We start from the raw sequence: 21,139 nt of genomic DNA, 5'->3' as shown, positions 1-21,139 counted from the left end.
TGAAATTTTAACGTTAATTCTGAAATGGGACTGATGGAAAAAGCGTTTATCAACAATTTTTTTTTAAATGGTGCTTACAAACTGGGTATCTTCATCGCCACATACATCTAATCTGAATGTCTGGTAATGTGGCGTCTTGACACCTTTAAATATATTACCAAACATTTGCTGCATTTATGTCCTTTGGCCATCTCTTACAACAATACACTATATAATACAGTTTATTTGTCACATTGCACATAAAGTGCAAGTGAAATGAATATGTCAGCAGCGGTACAATGATAAAGAACACACACAAAAACACAATAAAAATTTAACATAAACATCCACCACAGCATTCATCACTGGTGGAAGGCACACAATTTGGCCAGTCCTCCTCCATTTTCCCCCATGGTCGGGACCTCAACCCTTCGCAGCTGCGAGCGTCCAGATGGTAAAAGGACAAGGTACAAGTCCAGGTAAGTCCAGGATCGGCTCATCCCCACCGGAGACTGCGGCTTTAAGTTGGTGTAGGCCGCAGGCCGGCGGTCGAGATTTAAAGTTTAAAGTTCCCGCCGCGCCGCAGCCAGAAACACCGCAGACTGCAGGGCCGGCGGTCGAAGCTCCCCTCCAGGGGTGATGGTAAGTCGCCGCCGCGCCCGCGGTAGAAGTTGGCCGCGGGCCGGCAGTGATGGCTTCTTCTTTCCCCGGGTCCCCCACGAGGGATCCCGGGCTGCGGACGCCGCGCCTGCTGGAACTGTGTAGACCGCGCGCGGCTTCAGGCTGCCGGCTGCCGCGGGCCAGCGAAACGGAGCGCTCCCCTCCAGCGAGCCCCAGCGAGGGCTCACCCGCTCCACGCCGAGAGTCCACGCTGCGCCCGCCACTGAAGCCCCGGGCGCGTCTCCGGGAAAGGCCGCGCCGATCCTTGCTGTTAGGCCACGGGGGAGGCGACCTGGAAAAAGTCGCCTCTCCATGGAGGAGGCGGCCGAAACGGTTTCCCCCACACCACCCCCCACACAAAACACACAAAGAAACATTAAAAACATACTTTAAAACATATTAAAAAAAAAAGAAAAAGTTGAAAAAACTAACGCGCTGCTGACAGGGCTGCCGCCATTGCAGCGCCCCCACTGTCCCCCCTTGTTAGTTAGTGTAATGTCAGATGCGTATAGTCAGTTTTGTCAGCTATTATCATAAAATGCCTTTAGAAAATTCCTTGCAACCTGTATATTTTGTTGTGGATAAATTGTGTGGGAAGCGAGAGTGTTTCTGTACCAATAGCAATAACGACCCATGCTATGGCCATGTCATGATAATGTTTGGTCCTTCACAGAAAACATGCTTGTAGTGTGCATGGTTAAACATATATGTTATCAAAGTCCAGGATTTATTGACACAGGTTGATCATACGCTGAATAATCCAACCACATTTTTGTTTGGAAGTGGAAAGAAATAATAAAAATTGCATTAATTGCAATGTGTAAAAAGAGTTGAGATACCGTATTATAATTTTGCTGCATGTCATTGTGGTATATATCATGTCTTGATTGGTGAATATGTTAGTTTGTGACTTTATTTGAAGCAGAAATAATATGTGAATGCATAATTCCGACTGGTAACTGCGCACTTCGTCCGAGCACGCGTCATGCAAGCCATCTTAAATGACCACCTAAAATGTCATTTGGCAACCTAAAAAGCTACCAAGGTTGCCCGGCTGGCAACAGGGAAAAAACGTTAAGCGAGAGCCCTGCAGTATTGTGAAGACGTTTGTTGGCACACTTGTCTTCTTTGGGAAGGACACTGAATACAAAAGTTAAAACATCATGATGCAACTGTACAAGTCTTTAGTGAGGCTACAGTTGGAGTAATGTGAGAAGTTTTGGTTGCCTAGCTTTAGGAAGGTTGTCATTAAGTTGGAAAGGGTGCAAAAGAGATGCACCAGGAATTTACCTGGGCTTGAGAGCTTTTGATATAGGGAGAGGTTAGATGGGCTGGGACCTTTTTCTTAGGAACATTGGAGGCAGAGGGGTGACCTTATTGAGTTGTAAAGGTCATGAAGAGTCTGTCCACCTAAATACCCTTACCAATGAAAGACACGGATATGGTAAACACTCACAGTCTTTTTTACCAGGGTAGAGGATTCAAAAACTAAGAGGCATAGTCTTAAAATGAGAAAGTCAAGATTTGCAAGAGACCTAGGGGACAATTTATTTTACTCTGAGGGTAATCTGGAACTAGCTCCCAGAGGCAATTAAAAGCCAATACAATTATGACTTTTAAAAGACACTAGACCAAGTTGGGTCTGTTCCTCCAACGCCCAGTTACGGTGGGGGGTGGTGGGGGGGGGGGGGGGGGCTAGAGGGGCGGCATGCGGCGTCACACGCACTACCCCCCACACACACGCACTAACCACCCACACACATATATTAATATTATTAAGGGGGCGGGGGTAGAGAGTGAGGGCAGAGAGAGAGAATGGGGAGAAACAGAAAGAGAGAGGTGCAGAGATAGAAGGGCAAGAGACAGAGGGAGAGGGGGATGGAGGGGGGAGGAGGAGAGGGAGGGTGGGGAGAGAGAGAGATGGGAGGAGAGGGGAGGAGGGAGAGGGCGGCTGAGAGGGGGGGGGATAGGGGAGGGGTGGAGGGGGTTTAGGGGAAGGAGGGCAGGGGGTAGGGGAGAGGGAGGGGAGAGAGAGAGAGAGAGATGAGAGAGAGAGAGGGGGAGAGGGGGGGGGGGGGGGAGAAGGGAGGGAGGAGAGGGGTAGGGCTGCCCAGCAGCCGTCTGGCCTCAGAGTCAGCCTCAGATCCATGGCTTGCCTCGTCGGCGCATCCTCTCTGTATGCCTGGAGCCAGCCGGTTATCTCCAGGTCGTCACATAGGACCGATTCCCAAACGCTTCAGACCCCGAGTACGGGCAGTGGGCGGGCGGGCGTGGTCCCGAGTGAGCCAGCGGGCTGCCAGCGAGGCATGGAGCGATGTGAGGAAGGTGAAAAGCAGCAGAGGGACCAGCCGAACGTGGCTTCCGCCAGCGTGACAGAGCCGGGGTGGGGGGGGGAGTGGAGGAGAGCCGGGCGGCAGCAGCCGTTATCGTCGCGGGGGACACGCGATGAGAACGTGGCCCTGGCGGCCATTACTCCCTCTTGATCTTTGGTCCGTAGCACAGCGGGAGGCGAAAAAATGACTGAGGGGGGCTGGGGAAGGGTGGTGGAAAGTGCGAGGGGGGTTGGGGCGGTGCCGCGAGCAAGGGCATTGTGATGTCCGCAGCTGCCGCACAGTCCGTTTCGTGAACAACTTTATTAAAAGTCTGAGGAAGTAATTGATCAAATTCAGAGAGGAGTTAAATCGCTACTGAAATATGTAAAAATCTCAGCTTATTTGTGTCTGGTTTTTGAGAAAATACGTTTCAAAGGCAAAATGACGCGCACCACACAAACACACACACACACACACACACACACACACACACACACACACACACACACACACACACACACACACACACACACACACACACACACACACACACACACACACAGTTTTAATAGATACTAGACCAAGTGCAGACCCATTGTGTCTGTTCCCCCAACGTGTGGTTGCGGGGGAGGGGGGGTAGCATGCGGCGTCACACACACTAACTCGTTTTTTCCTCTTGGGCATTACTTTGTTTCTGTTGGAGGCTCCACATTTTATTATAGCCTGAAGTGTGATAAAGCTTTTAACTCAGCAGTTTGATTGTCAGTGCTTGTTTACCTCATTGTTAAATAAATATATTTTTTACTATCAGATTGATGTCTGCAATTCTTCATTAACACATCACTACAAGATGAATGTCTCTAATGTTATAATCCCTCTCATGCTGAAACACAAAATAGTTGAAGGGAGGTGATGTAATCACATTTTCATTCTTTTTCATTTTTGAGTGTTCAGGTCCCTCAATTGCTGAGCTATTTAAACGTTTGAAAGTTTCACCTCTCAATAGATAATAAAATAAGACAATCATCACGGTCACTGTGAGACAAAGTCTTTATTCCTATTTGACAATATAAAAAGACGACTTCTTGCACATATTGAGAGAAGGTGCATCACACCAAACAACATTTTTCTAAAAAAGGGCTTCGCAAACATGAAAATCAACAAATGAGGCACGCTAGATTTTTTTAAACAAATTCTATTCATTAACCTCCGCAACAAGCCTAAACTCAGGCAATAAAAGGGACAATGCAATGTGCTAAATGGCAGGTTTTGCGGACGACCATCTTATAGGAAGCACTTTTCAGAGGACAACACTTTAAAGTGAAACAAAGAGAAGTAAGCAGGATTACAACGGGACATTATTATCGGCTTATTTTCTATGCATGTCTGCTAACATGCAGTAGTGTTCCTGTGGTCGGCTACCCATCAATTGAGCTGTCCAGCCACGGCACACTCCCCAATTGTGAATTGCAGTAAGCGCAGAGATGGCCTCTTTGCTCTTTCCCACTATATGTGCCCGAGTTACCTTTGAAACGCTGCAGTGGGACCATTTCCGCCTCGGTTGCACCACTTCTCCATGTACCTAGTGTTATTCCCCCTGTGTCACTGTCCACTAGGTCACCGTCCTGGATGGCTGTTGCTGATCCTGCAGCTGCACCTCTCATTCGGATCAGGTTGTGCAGAGCACATGTTGCATATACTATACTCTCCACATTCTTGGGCTTCTGCTCCATTGTCTTGAGCAAGCATCTAAATCTGTTTGCCAAGATGCCAAAAGAATTTTAATCTCACCCTTCTGCCTTCACACAAGCGTCCTCGATTCACATAGAGGGCTGCTGCATACAGCGCGTCAATGAAAAACACCACCATCCTGTACTCAAAACTACTTAGTACAGGCATGTCTCCAAATGAGCCAATTCAACCAAGGGAGGATATTTATAGTGTGTGAAAAAAAAGTTACATCATTTGTGCCACGTGATGATTTAACAACACTTCACAGTTCACAATGTTCATTCAAGATTTAACGGGAAAGCTCGGGAGACGGACAAGTCACTCGCACAAATAACAGAAATGCCGAGTACCCGTGGGAACTCTTTATCTACCCCCCGTTATATCGTGTGATATCGTGCTAGACCACGACCACTTCACTCTTGTTATATCTTGCGTCAAGTCGCGCCGTGAGAAAGCGCTATAAGGATATGTCAATTTCCTGGCAGGACGGAAACTACAAAGGTACACAAAAATGCTGGAGAAACTCAGCGGGTGCAGCAGCATCTATGGAGCGAAGGAAATGGGCAACGTTTCGGGCCGAAACCTTTCTTCAGACTGATGGGGGACGGGGGAAGGCAGGGAGAAGAAAAGAAAAAGGAGAATTTTTGAGAATTGTGAGAATTCAATGTTCATGCCACCGGGATGCAGACTCCCCAAGCGGAATATGAGGTGCTGTTCCTCCAATTTCCGGTGTTGCTCACTCTGGCCGTGGAGGAGGCCCAGGACAGAGAGGTCGGATACGGAATGGGAGGGGGAATTGAAGTGAAAGGTGAGGACCAGGGGGACTCTGCCCTTGTTGCGAGTGGGGGGGATGGGGAGAGAGAGCAGTGTTACGGGGTATGGAGGAGACCCTGGTGTGAGCCTCATCTATAGTAGGGGAGGGGAACCCCCGTTCCCTGAAGAATGAGGACATTTGCGATGCCCTGGCGTGGAACACCTCATCCTGGGAGCAGATGTGACGTAGACGGAGGAATTGTGAATAGGGGATAGAGTCCTTACAGGAAGCAGGGTGGGAGGAAGAGTAGTCAAGATAGCCGTGGGAGTCAGTGGGTTTATCGTGGATGTCGGTCAGAAGTCTATCCCCTGCGATGGAGACGGAAACTACTGTGGACGATATAGTAGCAATGTTACAAAATTTTGAGATTTAAAAAATCAAGTCTGCAATTTATCCCATCAGATAAAGCATAAAAATAAGTTTAATTTGACACCTAATTCACTTTCATATCTTCAGTATTAAAAATGTTATGGCCATTTTCATACTCAGAAATTAGCATCTTGTTCCCTATTGCTTTTGCATTGAATTAACACAAAAGCTGTGATCGAGGACAGTCAAAAGCCCATAACTTTCTTAAACATTAAGAGAACTGAATGAAATTTTCAGTTATAATAGATTGAAGCATTCTGAAACAAATATAAAACATCTTACTTGGATGACCAGAAATTAAAGCATATAATTAGTTAATTACCTAATTGTAGCTAATTACAAAATTGACTGTTGTGACAGATATAGTAATAAACACACAGACTGATTTGAAAATTCAAAAATGTGATATTCTCAAGATCAGAACTTTAATATTATTGTATTATATGCTGTAAGTCCATAACAGATAGGTAAGTAAGTTACAATTTCTAGCAATAGACCAAGTCTTTGTGGAGAAGATCAGTTGCTAGCTGGTACATTGGCATATCATAATCAGTAGCATCTTCTCCCCAGATTGTAACCAATAAGCAACTCTGTACACCTTGTTTTTCCTCAACTTTTCAATGTTGACATTGTAAACTTCAAGTTTTTGCTCTTCAAACCGCACAATACATGCCTTTCTGCCCACAACATTCCCATTAAGAATGTCCTGTAGATTCCATTTTTTAAGAAAAGGATAATTTAAAAAAATAGCCTGTATCCAAATAACAAACTAATCCCATTCACACAAGAATTCACAATATAACATGATTTTTAAATCTCACTGTCATGAACATATGCCAGATGGAAGGAATTTAATGGTTAATTCCCAGAAATTAATCTAGAAAGATCCACTCAATATAATCATAATAATTATTATTTTTTGCACAATACATGGGACTAAAACTGATATTTAGTATAAAAACATCAGAAAATCCTTCAGAGGGGTGAACCCTCGAAAAGCGCCTGGACCTGATGGTATACCCGGTCGTGTTCTAAAAACCTGTGCGGACCAACTGGCTGGAGATTTTACGGACATTTTCATCTCTCACTTCTGAGGTCTGAGGTCCCCACCTGCTTTAAAAGAGCATCAATTATACCAGTGCCCAGGAAGAGTAAGGTGACGTGCCTCAATGACTATCGACCAGTGGCACTAACGCTGGTGGTGATGAAGTGCTTTGAGAGGTTGATCATGGAGAAAATCAACTCCTACCTCGATAAAAACCTGGAACCACTGCAGTTCGCTTACCGCCACAACAGATCAATGGTGGATGCGATCTCGCTGGCCCTCCACTCCGCTGTGGACCACTTGGACAACAAAAACTCATATGTCAGGCTGTTATTCATCGATTACAGCTCGGCATTTAACACAATCATCCCCTCCAAACTGGTTACCAAACATGCAGAACTGGGTCTCTGTGCATCCATCTGCAATTGGATCCTCGACTTCCTCATTCACAGACCACAGTCTGTTCGTATTGGTAGAAATGTGTCAGCCTCGATAACAATCAGCACGGGAGCACCTCAAGGCTGCGTGTTCAGCCCCCTGCTGTACTCCCTCTATACTCATGACTGCGTAGCTGGTCATAGTGCGAACTCAATCATCAAGTTTGCTGACGACACCACTGTTGTGGGACATATCACTGATGGGGATGAGAAGAGTATAGAAGAGAGATCGAGCAATAGTCCATATGGTGCCAGCGCAATAACCTGGCCCTCAACACCAGCAAAACCAAGGAACTGATTGTGGACATTGGGAAGCGTAGGATGGGGACCCACAGCCCCGTTTATATCAACGGGTCGATGGTTGAAAGGGTCAAGAGCTTCAAATTCCTGGGCGTGCACATCTCTGAAGATCTTTCCTGGTCCGAGAATACTAATGTAGTAAACACTGCCCAGTCCATCATCGGCTCTGACCTTCCTTCCATCGAGGGGATTTATCGCGGTCGCTGCCTCAAAAAGGCTGGCAGTATCATCAAGACCCACACCATCCTGGCCACACACTCATCTCCCTGCTACCTTCAGGTAGAAGGTACAGGAGCCTGAAGACTGCAACAACCAGGTTCAGGAATAGCTACTTCCCCACAGCCATCAGTCTATTAAACCTGGCTCAGACAAAACTCTGATTATTAATAACCAAATATCTGTTATTTGCACTTTATCATTTTATTTATTAATGTGTGTATATATTCATATTATAGTATATGGACGCATTGATCTGTTTTATGGTAAATGCCTACTATGTTCTGTGTGCTGAAGCAAAGCAAGAATTTGATTGTCCTATCAGGGACACATGACAATAAACTCACTTGAACTTGAACACTTGAACTTGAACTTTGTTATTTGGATACTTATGCCCCTGTCCCACTTAGGAAACCCGAACGGAAACCTCTGGAGACTTTGCGCCCCACCCAAGGTTTCCGTGCGGTTCCCGGAGGTTTTTGTCAGTCTCCCTACTGGTCGAAAGTGGTTTCCGCTTCTTCTATGTTCCGGCGATTTTTTCAAAAAATTCAAAACCGGCCACAACTAAAAATAGGTTGCCGTTTTAAAAATCGGTAATTTTTTAGTCGAAGCCGGTTGCGATGCTAGTTGAAGGTGGTTGCCGGAGGTTGCAGGTAGTGGAAGGTCTTACCTTCCCGCCCCGGATGGCAGGCATCAAATCACGTGTTCACATAGATCCCGCCCTTTCGAGGACGCCACCTAGGCACTGGCCCCTAGTTACGGGCGCTCACGAACATGGCGTACCTATGGACCATTGCACACAGTTTCCCACATGCTGCTACTCGGCAGCTCGTTTGGTGCTGCTTGGCAGCTCGTTTGGCGCTGCTCAACATCTCGGCGGGTTCCACCATTGCGTCCGCCAGCGCAGGCCTCCTCAAGTCCTTGCCTCACCGCGCCCGGGTGCTGCGGCCTCGGGCCCGGAGGTACCGGAGATGATGGAAGTCTGCGGGCCGGATAAATACGGGAAAAAAATACGCCTGCGGGCTGGATGATTTTGGGTTACGGGCCGCTTTCGGCCCGGGGGCCGTAGGTTGCTGACCCCTGGTCTATTGTCTATTATCTATTCTCTATGAGAAAAAATAAGGTGGCTAAAGGATTTCATAGCAAAAGGATTTGAGCATAGGAGCAGGGAGGTTCTACTGCAGTTGTACAGGGTCTTGGTGAGACCACACCTGGAGTATTGCGTACAGTTTTGGTCTCTTAACTTGAGGAAAGACATTCTTGTCATAGAGGGAGTACGGAGAAGGTTCACCTTCGGGTGTTTTTTAATTTCCCCCTTACCATTTCCGTACTTTTTCGATAGCTGCCATGACCCGTTTGATGTCATCCTTCGACCTGATCCTGGTCTCGGCCCGCACCAATCTGCCGGACATGCTGCGTGTATGTGTGTGTGTTTGTTTGTTTGTTTGTTTGTTTGGCGGAGTCTGAGGGGAGAAGCGCCGGCACCAAGAGCTAGCGAACGCGCGGACAGACAGACGAAAGCAACGATCATAGAGCGGCATAGATGACATTTCGGGTCGAGACTTCTTCAGACTGACAGTCAAGGGAAAGGAAACGGGAGATATAGGCATATCTTCCATTCATTTGTCCTTAGTACCGTCTATATCTCTTGTTCCTCTTTTCCCTGACTCAGTCTGAAGAAGGGTCTCGACCCGAAATGTCACCTATTCCGTTCTATGATTGTTGCTTTCGTCCGTCTGTCCGCACGTTCGCTCGCCCTTGGATTAAGTAGCGCAGGATAAAGCTGCAAATTCACGCACTGGATGTGTTTGCGAGAGAGAGATCCCGACATTTGCACATCTCTGTTTATTCCCCCTTCACAGGAATGTTGCATTTATTTTGTGGGTCAAACACAGTTTTCTAAAAACAAAGTGTCTGAAGAAGTGTCTCGGCCCGAAATGCCACCCATTCCTTCTCTCCAGAGATGCTGCCTGTCCCGCTGAGTTACTCCAGCATTTTGTGTCTACCTTCTTTCTAAAAACAAACCCAGGTCCCGCAATGTTTTAAAACACACAAAAAAAAAAGATTACGTTTTTTGCAGCATTCGGGCCCCCCCCCCTCCACCCGTCCGGGGAAATGAAAGTGTTTATTTTTTTGTAATAAAGTAGGGAGAAAGGTGAAATCGCTCAGTAACGGGTCAAGGCAGCTATCGAAAAAGTCGACCCGAAATATCACCTATTCCTTCTCTCCAGAAATGCTGCCTGATCCGCTGAGTTACTCCAGCCTTTTGTGTCTGTCTTTGGTTTAAACCAGCATCTGCAGTTCCTCCCTGTACAAGGTATGTGCCGTTTTAACTGAATGCATAACTGGTCGGGTTGGGTCAAAGATTGGGTCGGGTTTACTGAAATGGCGAAAGTTACGTTCCGTTGCACTCTGTTGCGTACTACACGTCAGTCCATTGGATTTGCAGGAGTGGTGTATCTTGCTCCGCTCTAGGATGTTGTTCACAACTTCAATGATCAAGCACAATGTTCTCACGTGCTAGTGGAAACTTATTAGCTAAAATTACCTTTTTATTTACCAGATCAAATGAACTTGTTATACAGAAAGTCATGGCAGGGAAATTTGTATTGATGTTGTGTATCAGTTATGCATATCTCATAATATAATTTGATGAGAACAGAATGCCAATCTTGACTAAAGCACTTTTATTACTTTTGCGAGTAAATGCTTAGAAAAGAATGTGGTGTAGATTCTTATCTCTTAACTTGTATAATACCGTTTCAGATTATTTTCCATTTGAAAAGGTGTTATTCCAAAACAGTGGGATAATGATTTGAAGTAGATGGTCTAATTATGTAGATAGTGTTTTGTAATGAGTATTGTTGAGTGCTTAGTGTTGGTTCACAGTATGGGAGGAGCAGTGAACCACAAGGTGAAGCAAAATACAAAAGCAATGTTTAATTTTAGACAACAGCTCTGACTCCAGGACTCTGAGGGTGATTATGCTGAACTTATGGCCTTATCATCTGCGGTGTTAAAGCCTGCAGTGTTACCAAGCTTCAGCAGTTTGATGTTCATTGCTTATTCAATTTTGTTAAAACCACTGACATCAGACCAGTGACGGGGAGGGACAACTATGCATATTATAATGTGCTTTTGAAACTAGTCATAACATGTATCATTACCTGAGATATTGCTGAAAATCTTAGCTGTACAGGTGCACAACCTTTTATCCGAAAGCCTTGGGACCAGACACTTGTCGGATTTCGGACATTTTCGGATTTCCGAATGGAAGATTTTTAGCGTAGATTAGGTAGGTAGCGCGGGCGGCTTGAAAAGTCTGGAGCAGCTGCCTCCTCCCCGGAGACCGGGAGAATCATTGCATAAATGTTAGTCAGTTAGTTTGGAGGGATTTTATGTGGTGGTGGTGGTGGAGTACGGGTGAAGGGGGGAACTTTAATTCTTAGTCCCCTACCTGGTCGGCGACTCCCAACCTCGCGGAGCTGGGGGCTTTGTCCGGCCGCGGGCGGCGCCGGTTGGAGCTCCGACCCCGGCAACTCTACCCCTGGCTGCGCGGCTCCAAATCCAGCGACGCTCCGCGAACGTTGGGTCGGCGGCCACAGCGCTCCGGAGCTTGCCGCACGGCGACCCGGTAAGGCATTGCCCGCTCCCCGCTGGTATCCCAGCGCTGCGACGCCGCCGACTCCCGACATTCGCGGAGCTGGGGCGTCCGGCCGCGGGCCGCGCTGGATTTGGAGCGCCTCGCAGCCAGGGGTAGAGTTGCCGGGGTCGGAGCTACAACCAGCGCCGCCCGCTGCCCCACCGGCCACAGCGCTGCGGAGCTTACTGCATGGCGACCCGGTAAGGCATTGACCGCTCCCCGCCTCTCCGACCAGGTAGGGGACTAAGAATTAAAGTTTACCCCTTCACCCCCCCTTCACATAAAAGCCCTCCAAACTAACTGACTAACATTTAAGCAATGATTTACAGATGTTTAAGCGTCTCCCGGTCTCCGGGGAGGAGGCAGCCGCTACAGTAGTACAGACCTGGGTTGACCGTGGGTCGTTTCGGGTCAAGTTTGGCGCCAAACGCGAGCTTTGGTGCGCAGATGACATTTGGAAAAAATGGCCGGTTTTCGGAGTTTTTCGGTTTCCGGAACACCGGATAAAAGGTTGTGCACCTGTACTAGACAGTTTCAACCAAAGGTATAGCAAACAGATGATAAAACAATATCATTGTTCAGGAAATATAAATAAAAATAGATAATACTTTAAACATTGAATAAATAGGTTCACTAGCATCCGTGGAAAGACTTTCCCAGTTTTGAAGAGAAACTTTTCTCTCTCACCTGATGCTGCCTGGCATCTGAGTTTGTTTTTACAATTTTTCTGTTATCATGAAAGACTTCCAGCATATATGTTTTTTTTTAATTGATTTGCATTTATGGTCAAGAAACTGAAAGTAAGTATCCAGGTACAGCAGGCAGTGATGAAAGGCCTTCATTGCGAGAGGATTTGAGTTTAGGAACAAGGTAGTCCGACTGCAGTTGTACAGAGCCCTGGTGAGACCGCACCTGGTGTACTGTGTACAATTTTGGTCTCCTAATTTGAGGAAGGACATTATTGCTATTGAGGAAGTGCAGCGTAGGTTCACCAGATTAATTCCCGGGATGGCGGGACTGACATATGATGAAAGAACGGGTCGACTGGGCTTGTATTCACTGGAATTTAGAAGAATGGGAGGAGATCTTGTACAAAAAATTAAAAAATTCTTAAAGGATTGGACAGACTAGATACAGGAAAAATGGTCTCGATCAGTCTGACGAAAGGTCTCATAGAAACATAGAAATTAGGTGCAGGAGTAGGCCATTCGGCCCTTCGAGCCTGCACCGCCATTCAATATGATCATGGCTGATCATCCAACTCAGTATCCCGTACTTGCCTTCTCTGCATACCCTCTGATCCCCTTAGCCACAAGGGCCACATCTAACTCCCTCTTAAATATAGCCAATGAACTGGTCTCAACTACCCTCTGTGGCAGAGAGTTCCAGAGATTCACCACTCTCTGTGTGAAAAAAGTTTTTCTCATCTCGATTTTAAAAGATTTCCCCCTTATCCTTAAGCTGTTACCCCTTGTCCTGGACTTCCCCAACATCGGGAACAATCTTCCTGCATCTAGCCTGTTGAACCCCTTAAGAATTTTGTAAGTTTCTATAAGATCCCCTCTCAATCTCCTAAATTCTAGAGAGTATAAATCAAGTCTATCCAGTCTTTCTTCATAAGACAGTCCTGACATCCCAGGAATTGCCCTCTATGGCAATAATGTCCTTCCTCAGATTTGGAGACCAAAACTGTACGCAATGTCTCGACACAAAACGTCACCCATTCCTTCTCTCCAGAGATGCTGCCTGACCCGCTGAGTTACTCCAGCATTTTGTGTCTACCTTCAATTTAAACCAGCATCCCTAATTCTTTCCTACACAAAATGTTCTCGATGTTGGGGGAATCCAGACCAGGGGTCACAGTTTAAGAATAAGGGGTAGGCGATTTAGGACTGAGATGAGGAATAACGTTTTCACCCAGAGAGTTGTGAATCTGTGGAATTCTCTGCAACAGAATGCAGTGGAGGTCAATTCACTGGATGTTTTCAAGAGGGTGTTTGATTTAGCTCTTAAGGCTAAAGGAATCAAGGGATATGGGGAAAAAACAGGAACGGGGTAGTGATTTTAAATGATCAGCCATGATCATATTAAATGGCGATGCTGGCTCGAAGGGCCGAATGGCCAACTCCTGCACCTATTTTTCGATGTTTCTTCTATGTTTCTAAAAATAATTGGGTGTTAGGGGGTGAGTAAGAGGTGAGAGTGATTATGCAATTTCTTCAGCAAGGGTAGGTCGAAGTATACAGGCTGTTCCCTGGTTATGGACACCTGACGTATGGTTACCTCTACATACAAACAAACTCCCATAATATTAAATTCAAAAGTCAAATGTACAGGTAGTTCTGCTATAACACAGGGTCTTAAATGTTGTAATTAAGTACACTCTCACTATTTTGTAATTTAGTACTCTCTTTCTCCCCAGCAGGCAGGGTTGACCTCTTGGATAACAATATATCCATTTCAAGTATTAGTTGAGAAAGCCAACTGTGAATTGCTTCCAACAGAATTTTTTATATCTCCTTTGGCCAAGCTTTTGGTCATTTATCTTAACATGTTCCTGTGAAGCACCCTGGAACATATTGATATGTTAAATAATTTTCAAAATCTGTAGGACAATTTCAAACATGTTTAGCAAAGGAAATATAAAGGAATTTGGAAAAGACAAAATAAAGGGAATCTTGAAACAATAATACAATCTGGAAAACGTTTAATGTAATCAAGTTGTCCAAACAGTTCTAGGACTTAGTTAAAATGATAAGAAACCAAATTCAAGTCTAGTTAGGGAGCTCAATCAAGACATATTCTTAATATTCTTGGTATTTTACTCTATAGGTTAAAAATTAAAGTATACACAGAAATGATCAAGTACTGCTGAATTACATTAAATAATTATTAAGATTCAGATTCAGATTCAATTTTAATTGTCATTGTCAGTGTACAGTACAGAGACAACGAAATGCATTTAGCATCTCCCTGGAAGAGCGACATAGCATATGATTTGAATAAATAATAATAAGTGTCCGGGGGGGGTGGTGATTGGCAGTCACCGAGGTACGTTGTTGAGTAGAGAGTGACAGCCGCCGGGAAGAAGCTGTTCCTCGACCTGCTGGTTCGGCAACGGAGAGACCTGATAGAGACCTTAAGGTGTGATTTCAATGAGTACAATCATTGTTCTTCTCCCTACTTCATGGTGGTCCCCCACACAGGGTCCTCCTTTGTTCCTCTCCCCGGCAGAGGCATCCTCACTTTCATTTGGTCCATTGGTCGGTGCCATCATCGACTGCTGCACCGACCTCTCCACTATCGCTGCTGGGTCCTCTCCGGACACCTCTATGGCACCGACCCAAGCTCCAGCCATGGACCCTGACCCACGGGGCTCCTATGGGAAACGGGCTCTGTGGCCTCTGTCGGCCGCGGGCTCCGACCCGCGAAGTTCTGGCCTTGGCTTCTCCGCGGGCTCTCCATCGGCCGCGGGCTCAGACCCACGGGCTCCGTGGACTCCATCGGCCGCTCGCTCCGACCTGCGAAGCCCCGGCCTCAGCTTCTCTGCGACCCGCCGGGAGTTGTCTGCCCGCCGGGAGGCATATTGTTGGAACAAAGGACCTTAGTTGTGGTTATTCATGTTGCTGATGCCATCTGCTTCAACATCTTCTGGACTTAGTTCCCGTTGCATTAGTGAACTTGTAGGAACAATACCAGCATAGAACAATTTATAATGAATTGCCAAAATGTGCCATAGCTAACAGTCCGTGTTTCAATCCATGCTTTTTATATTATTTTGTGACGTGGTATTTCACAGTGATTAGTTATAAGCAGATACCATGTTAAATACATGTAATTATGTACAGAAGCACGCATTTATATCTGATCCTAGATTGTCTTTTTGTTTTAGCTGTTCAGTTAGAATCTGAATATTGCCTTTGTGCTTTCATTAACATCTTGAATACTGGCGGTTTTCATAATTTTTTGAGGCAAATTGAATGAAAGCAGTTCTATTTTGCCATAAAATATTCATGAATTACAGGCCTTTTGTATTGACGTGGGTTACATTGAGTAGGAAACCTCTTTCCAAATTTCATGAGGGCAAGTGGAGGTCAGTTGTAATCAATGTTTCTGTCAGGAACTTGTGGCATTTGACTTGTTCCTGTACCATAGAAATGTGCGAGTCATGGCTGATAGAAAGCATGACATTCAAATTAAAAGAAAAAGCTATATTTTACATCCTGAAAATATTTTAATTAGTTTGCAGATTTTAACATAGAGAATCATTAAACAACTAAGATAAATGAAGATACTAAAGACTGCAGATGCTGGAATCTGGAGTAAAATAAAACAGACTGCTTGAGGAACTCAGCGGTGAAGCAGCATCTGTGGCAGTAAATGGACAGTAGCGTTGAGACCAGTCCAAAGGAAAGGTCTCAAGCCAAAATGCCGAATCTATTTTCTTCCACAGGTGCTTCCTGATTTGCTCAGTTCCTCCAGCCAAGTCGTAGAAATAGATCTACACTTCACATTTATTTTATAGGAGGTAATAAACTCCAGTAAATGTTAACCCAAATGATCCAATCTGTCTCTACAAGTCAGGCATCAGTCTGGGTGTATTTGAAATGCATGTAAATTGTTGGGAGAGTTTAGGAGATACATTGTTGTTTGTACGTGGTTTATTATCTATTATAATGTCTAATAATTCTGAATTAAAGAGCTGACATTCAATCCTGACAGTTCTCAATTCTTCCCAAGTGATTTTTGCTTATTTGTTCAAGTACCATTAAAATCTGTGCATGATTTATATGGATCCTATTGCCAAAGCTAGGAAACGTAATAGCCAAAGCTAGGAAAGAAATACTGTGTAGATCACTGTAAAATGTAAAACCTTCTTGTGACGTGAAATAACACTTCAACGATTACACCATGTTGCAAGGTGGTAAAATAAGTTCTGTTTGATCTTGATCTCAGGGTGTGTGAAATTTTAAGATTCTGTGATCAATGGATTTCCCCAATGCTCCAGTTTCCTCCCACATCCCAAAGATTAATTGGCTATTGTAAGTTGTCTCCATTTGAAATTGAATGGCAGGAGAATCGGAGCAAAGTAAACGTGAGAGACAATAAGTTACAGAAAAATAAGTAGGGAGTGAAACAGGTAATGTTCTGTGTGCCAGCATAGACTCACTGGGACATGGTTTCCTATGTCATACTAAACATTAGATAGATTCAAATGCCACATAATTAAATAGTGGTAATACTAAACCAAGTTATTTCCTCAGCCATTTCCTGTAAAGTTAAGAAATGAATAGTGGTAAGTCTGAAAAAGGGTCCTAACCAGAAACGTGTGTATCCATTTCTCTCCAGACACTGCCCAACACGCAGCAGTTTGCCTTTTCCAACTAAATTGTGGTTCCACTTGACCATCTTTAATTATAATTTGAAACATAATTTAAAGCTGTATTTGCCTTTACATAAAAGATGTAGCAAACGGAGTTTCTCATGTTGGTTACATACATGCTACTATTCGTAAAGTACTAAATGCAAATGATCTGTCTGATTTAATCTGCTATCATATTTCAGATATGTCACACAATCAACATGAAAATAAACGTATTCAAACTGATTTGAAGACTTACCCACTGCAAACAAGGTCTTTATGCCACAGCTTTGAAAGGGCAGTTGTGCTTTGAAATGGAGCACGTCTATCTGAATAGATATTTTAGCAGCTTTTGGGCTGCATTTTGGGCACACAGCATAAAGAAGCACTAAACAGAACAAACAGGCTATGTCTACTATATTTCATAAGCTAAGTATATAATTGCTTGTAAAGAAGAAAATCTTGCAAGGGAAAATTGTACAAACAGAATCTACACAGTATCATGTTGTTCAGGATGAAATTTCTCTTTTTTATTTCATGCTTATATTTTCTTATGAAATAAGAGGCCATCAATTCAATTTGAGTTTGTGATAGCTCTCGGATCATACCCTATCTCTGACATTTCCTGTAACGTTTTCTTTAACATCCTCTTAAACTGTTTCCTGAATCTCTTGTATCCACTATCCCCCTCACCCCTACTCCCTCTACACGCGGTGCAATTTGCAGAGGTAGTAAGTTACTATTGTATATTTAGAATGTGGGATACAGTAGGATGAACTTGGAGAAACCCACAAAGTCATAGAGAATATTCAAACAGACATTTGGTGGAGCCATATGGCTGCCGCTTTAATTGCTGTGCCAGTACCGCCACTATAAATTCATGTTTTGTGGGTCAGATTGATGGTAGTCAGCTGGAAAAAAATGAATACAATCGTACATTAATTGATTTGCTTTGTTTTATTTTGTGATAAAAGTGTTATCACCTGGAAGTTGTGTTTGCCACTGTAATACCCCTGAACATTTCAGTGGAACGAACACACACACACACACACACACACACACACACACACACACACACACACACACACACACACACACACACACACACACACACACACACACACACACACACACACACACACACACACACCTTACTTCACCAGCCCGTTATGCAGGCAGGGGACAGGGCAAGCAGGAAGGAGCGCTGTCTGAATGAAATTCACACGGTGATACAGACACACACCGCGATGAACAGGAAGGTTGGCGCTGTAATAGGGACAGCTAAAGCACAGTGTACGGTAAGTCCTTTAAAAGAGAGGGGGGAGAAGGAGGGGGAAGGAGTGGAGACAACTTTTAAGAAGCCAGAGATACATGGCTGTGAAGCTCAACGGACATTTAACATTACCAGTCGGTTTTCCTTGGTTCTAAAAACTACAGCTTATGTTTTTTTCCCCAATGAGCCAATAAAATTCACCGGTCAGCATCGGCTACAACCTATGAGAACCTACGAGAACCTTCGACCTCCTGGCGATCCACCTACGGCACGAGAATTCTCGCTACTCTCCATGGCGGCTTCATTCTGGTCGCCGCTAATTTTTCAACATGTTGAAAAAAGTCGCGCCGACAGGAATGAGGCCATGACTAGTTCCCAGAATGCGGGAACTCCTCACGACCATGAAGGTGACTCCCTGGCAACCACCCGCGAACATGTGGTGACTGCATAGCCTCCTGCAGTCGCCTAAAAAGTCGCCTAAGTGGGACAGGCCCATTAGGATTTTTTTACCCTCAGTGTAGTAACGGAAAAGCACTTGGCACCTAAATTCACAGGATAATGGATCAAGAATTGTGAAGTGGATCTAACCTAAATAGATTATTTACTTTGCTAACATGGGCATAGTGGGTTAAATTGTTGTCTTCCAGTATTATGTATCCTCATTTATATATCTTAGTATTTTGCAAGCATCACAGATTCAGAGGTGGAAGACTTTAGAGTTTTTTTTGATTTTGCTGTGGTCAACCTTGAACAGCTGTAGGCCTTGGGAGCCCACTCTAATATTGGTCGTACTAGCATGATTGCTGACAAAGTAATAGTAAGATAGATGTGATGTCGTACTTGGAAGTGATAAGTGGTACTTTCATTTGGTTTATATCACTTTCATGGGAACATGCTTTAAAGTTTCTAATGATTTGTGCACAAACTCTTTAAGTTGTTGATCAACTGTCGCAAGTCAAGTTACCAGCCGATTGAGCTTATATGTTCAGATTGGGTGCAACATAGTTTGCAAAAACTTTCCAACCACGTGGAGCTCCTCGTTGTGCATGCTTGTGGACAGATCAACTAGCACTTTGTAATCGTGTTCCTGCTTGTCTTTGTCATTTTCTTCATCATTACTGGGTTAACTAACAACATACTACAGGTGCACAACCTTTTATCCGGAGTTCCGGAAACCGAAAAGCTCCGAAAACCGGACATTTTTTCCAAGATGCCGTCTGCACACCAAAGCTCGCGTTTGGCGCCAAACCTGACCCGAAACGACCCACGGTCAACCCAGGTCTGTACTACTGTAGCAGCTGCCTCCTCCCCGGAGACTGGGGAAGACACTTAAACACCTGTAAATCATTGCTTAAATGTTAGTCAGTTAGTTTGGAGGGCTTTTATGTGAAGGGGGGGAGGGGGGTGAAGGGGGAAACTTGAATTCTTAGTCCCCTACCTGGTCAGAGAGGCGGGGAGCGGGCAATGCCTTACCGGGTCGCCGTGCAGTAAGCTCCGGAGCGCTGTGGCCGCCGACTCCCGACATCGCGGAGCTGGGGCTGCGGGCGTCCGGCCGCGGGCGGCGCCGGTTGTAGCTCCGACCCCGGCAACTCTACCTCTCGCTCCGCGGCGCTCCAAATCCAGCGCCGCCCGCGGCCGGACGCCCGCAGCCCCAGCTCCGCGATGTTGGGAGTCGGCGGCCACAGCGCTCTGGAGTTTACCGCACGGCGACCTGGTAAGGCATTGCCCGCTCCCCGCTGGTATCCCAGCGCTGTGGCAGCCGACTCCCAACATCGCGGAGCTGGGGCTGCGGGCGTTCGGCTGCGGGCCGCGCTGGATTTGGAGCGCCGCGCAGCCAGGGGTAGAGTTCGCCGGGGTCGGAGCTCCAACCGGCGCCGCCCGCCCGCAGCCCCAGCTCCGTGATGTTGGGAGTCAGCGGCCACAGCGCTCCGGAGCTTACTGCACGGCGACCCGGTAAGGCATTGCCCGCTCCCCGCCTCTCCGACCAGGTAGGGGACTAAGAATTAAAGTTTCCCCCTTCACCCCCCTCCCCCCCCCCCCACCACATAAAATCACTCCAAACTAACTGACAAACATTTAAGCAATGATTTACAATGATTCCCCGGTCTTTTCAAGCCGCCCGCGCTACCTACCTAATCTACGCTAAAAATCTTCCATTCCGAAATCCGAAAAATTCCGAAATCCGAAAAGTGTCTGGTCCCAAGGCTTTCGGATAAAAGGTTGTGTACCTCTACTTGTAAGTCTGTATCTGCTTCCCAGGGTAATCGGGATGGAAATTAAATGTGGTGTAGGCAGCTAGACCCTCATTCCATGACAAAATGAAAATTGTTGCATCACCCACATTCCAAGAACAAATGAAGAAACAAGATTTGTTAGTGGGAGATGAACCTAATTATTACTATCCCTGATTAATTAAAGTTTCAGCAATGGAGTAAATAATTCTTCGCGTATGTAAACCTGATATTCTCACGTTCCCAACATGATGCACAAACAGGGATGACCGCATTCTCTTCGGAGGTAGTAAAAATTCAATTAATTGCCATAGACTAAGGTTAGATAACCACAAGTTTTTAGTTGATAACTCCATGTGAGCAATTGCCAATGAGTTGTGATGCACATACTAGTTCTAAGTCCTGAATGTGCACATGTAAGCCTGCAATTACCAGTAATAATACGTCCATTATGTGCAAAAGGACTTGGGAGTACTGGTGCAGGATTCTCAAAAAGTTGTTCTGCAAGTCGAATCGGAAGTAAAGAAAGCAAACTCAATGCTCACATTTATTTCAAGAGGGCTTGTATACAAAAAAAGGGATATAATGTTGAAGCTCTATAAGGTGCTGTTAAGGCCGCATTTGGAATATTGTGAGCAATTTTGGGCACCATATCTGAGGAAGGATGTGCTGACTGCAGAGGGTCCAGAGGAGTTTTATAAGAATAATCCCAGGAATGAGTAGGTTAACCTATGATGGGGGTTTGTCGGCACTGGGCCTGTACTCGC

General features: G+C 45.4%; 1 protein-coding gene across 8 annotated transcripts in view; it reads left to right on the top strand.

Annotated features, from left to right (window-relative positions):
* The window catches only part of hdac4 (histone deacetylase 4), a 356,629-nt gene that overhangs the window by 148,196 nt on the left and 187,294 nt on the right, over positions 1 to 21,139 (top strand). The window contains exon 4 of one of the 8 annotated variants that reach the window (XM_055638512.1): positions 17,072 to 17,141. The exons of the other annotated variants lie outside the window; for them this stretch is intronic. The gene's annotated coding sequence lies outside the window, so the exon portion shown is untranslated. The remainder of the gene's footprint in view (positions 1 to 17,071; positions 17,142 to 21,139) is intronic. 8 annotated transcript variants of the gene reach the window in all.

This window comes from Leucoraja erinacea, chromosome 7 (assembly GCF_028641065.1).
Source record: "Leucoraja erinacea ecotype New England chromosome 7, Leri_hhj_1, whole genome shotgun sequence".
NCBI classification, from domain to species: Eukaryota; Metazoa; Chordata; class Chondrichthyes; order Rajiformes; family Rajidae; genus Leucoraja; species Leucoraja erinaceus.
The sequence above is the reverse complement of the archived record's forward strand: the minus strand, read 5'-3'. Positions and strand labels throughout refer to the sequence as shown.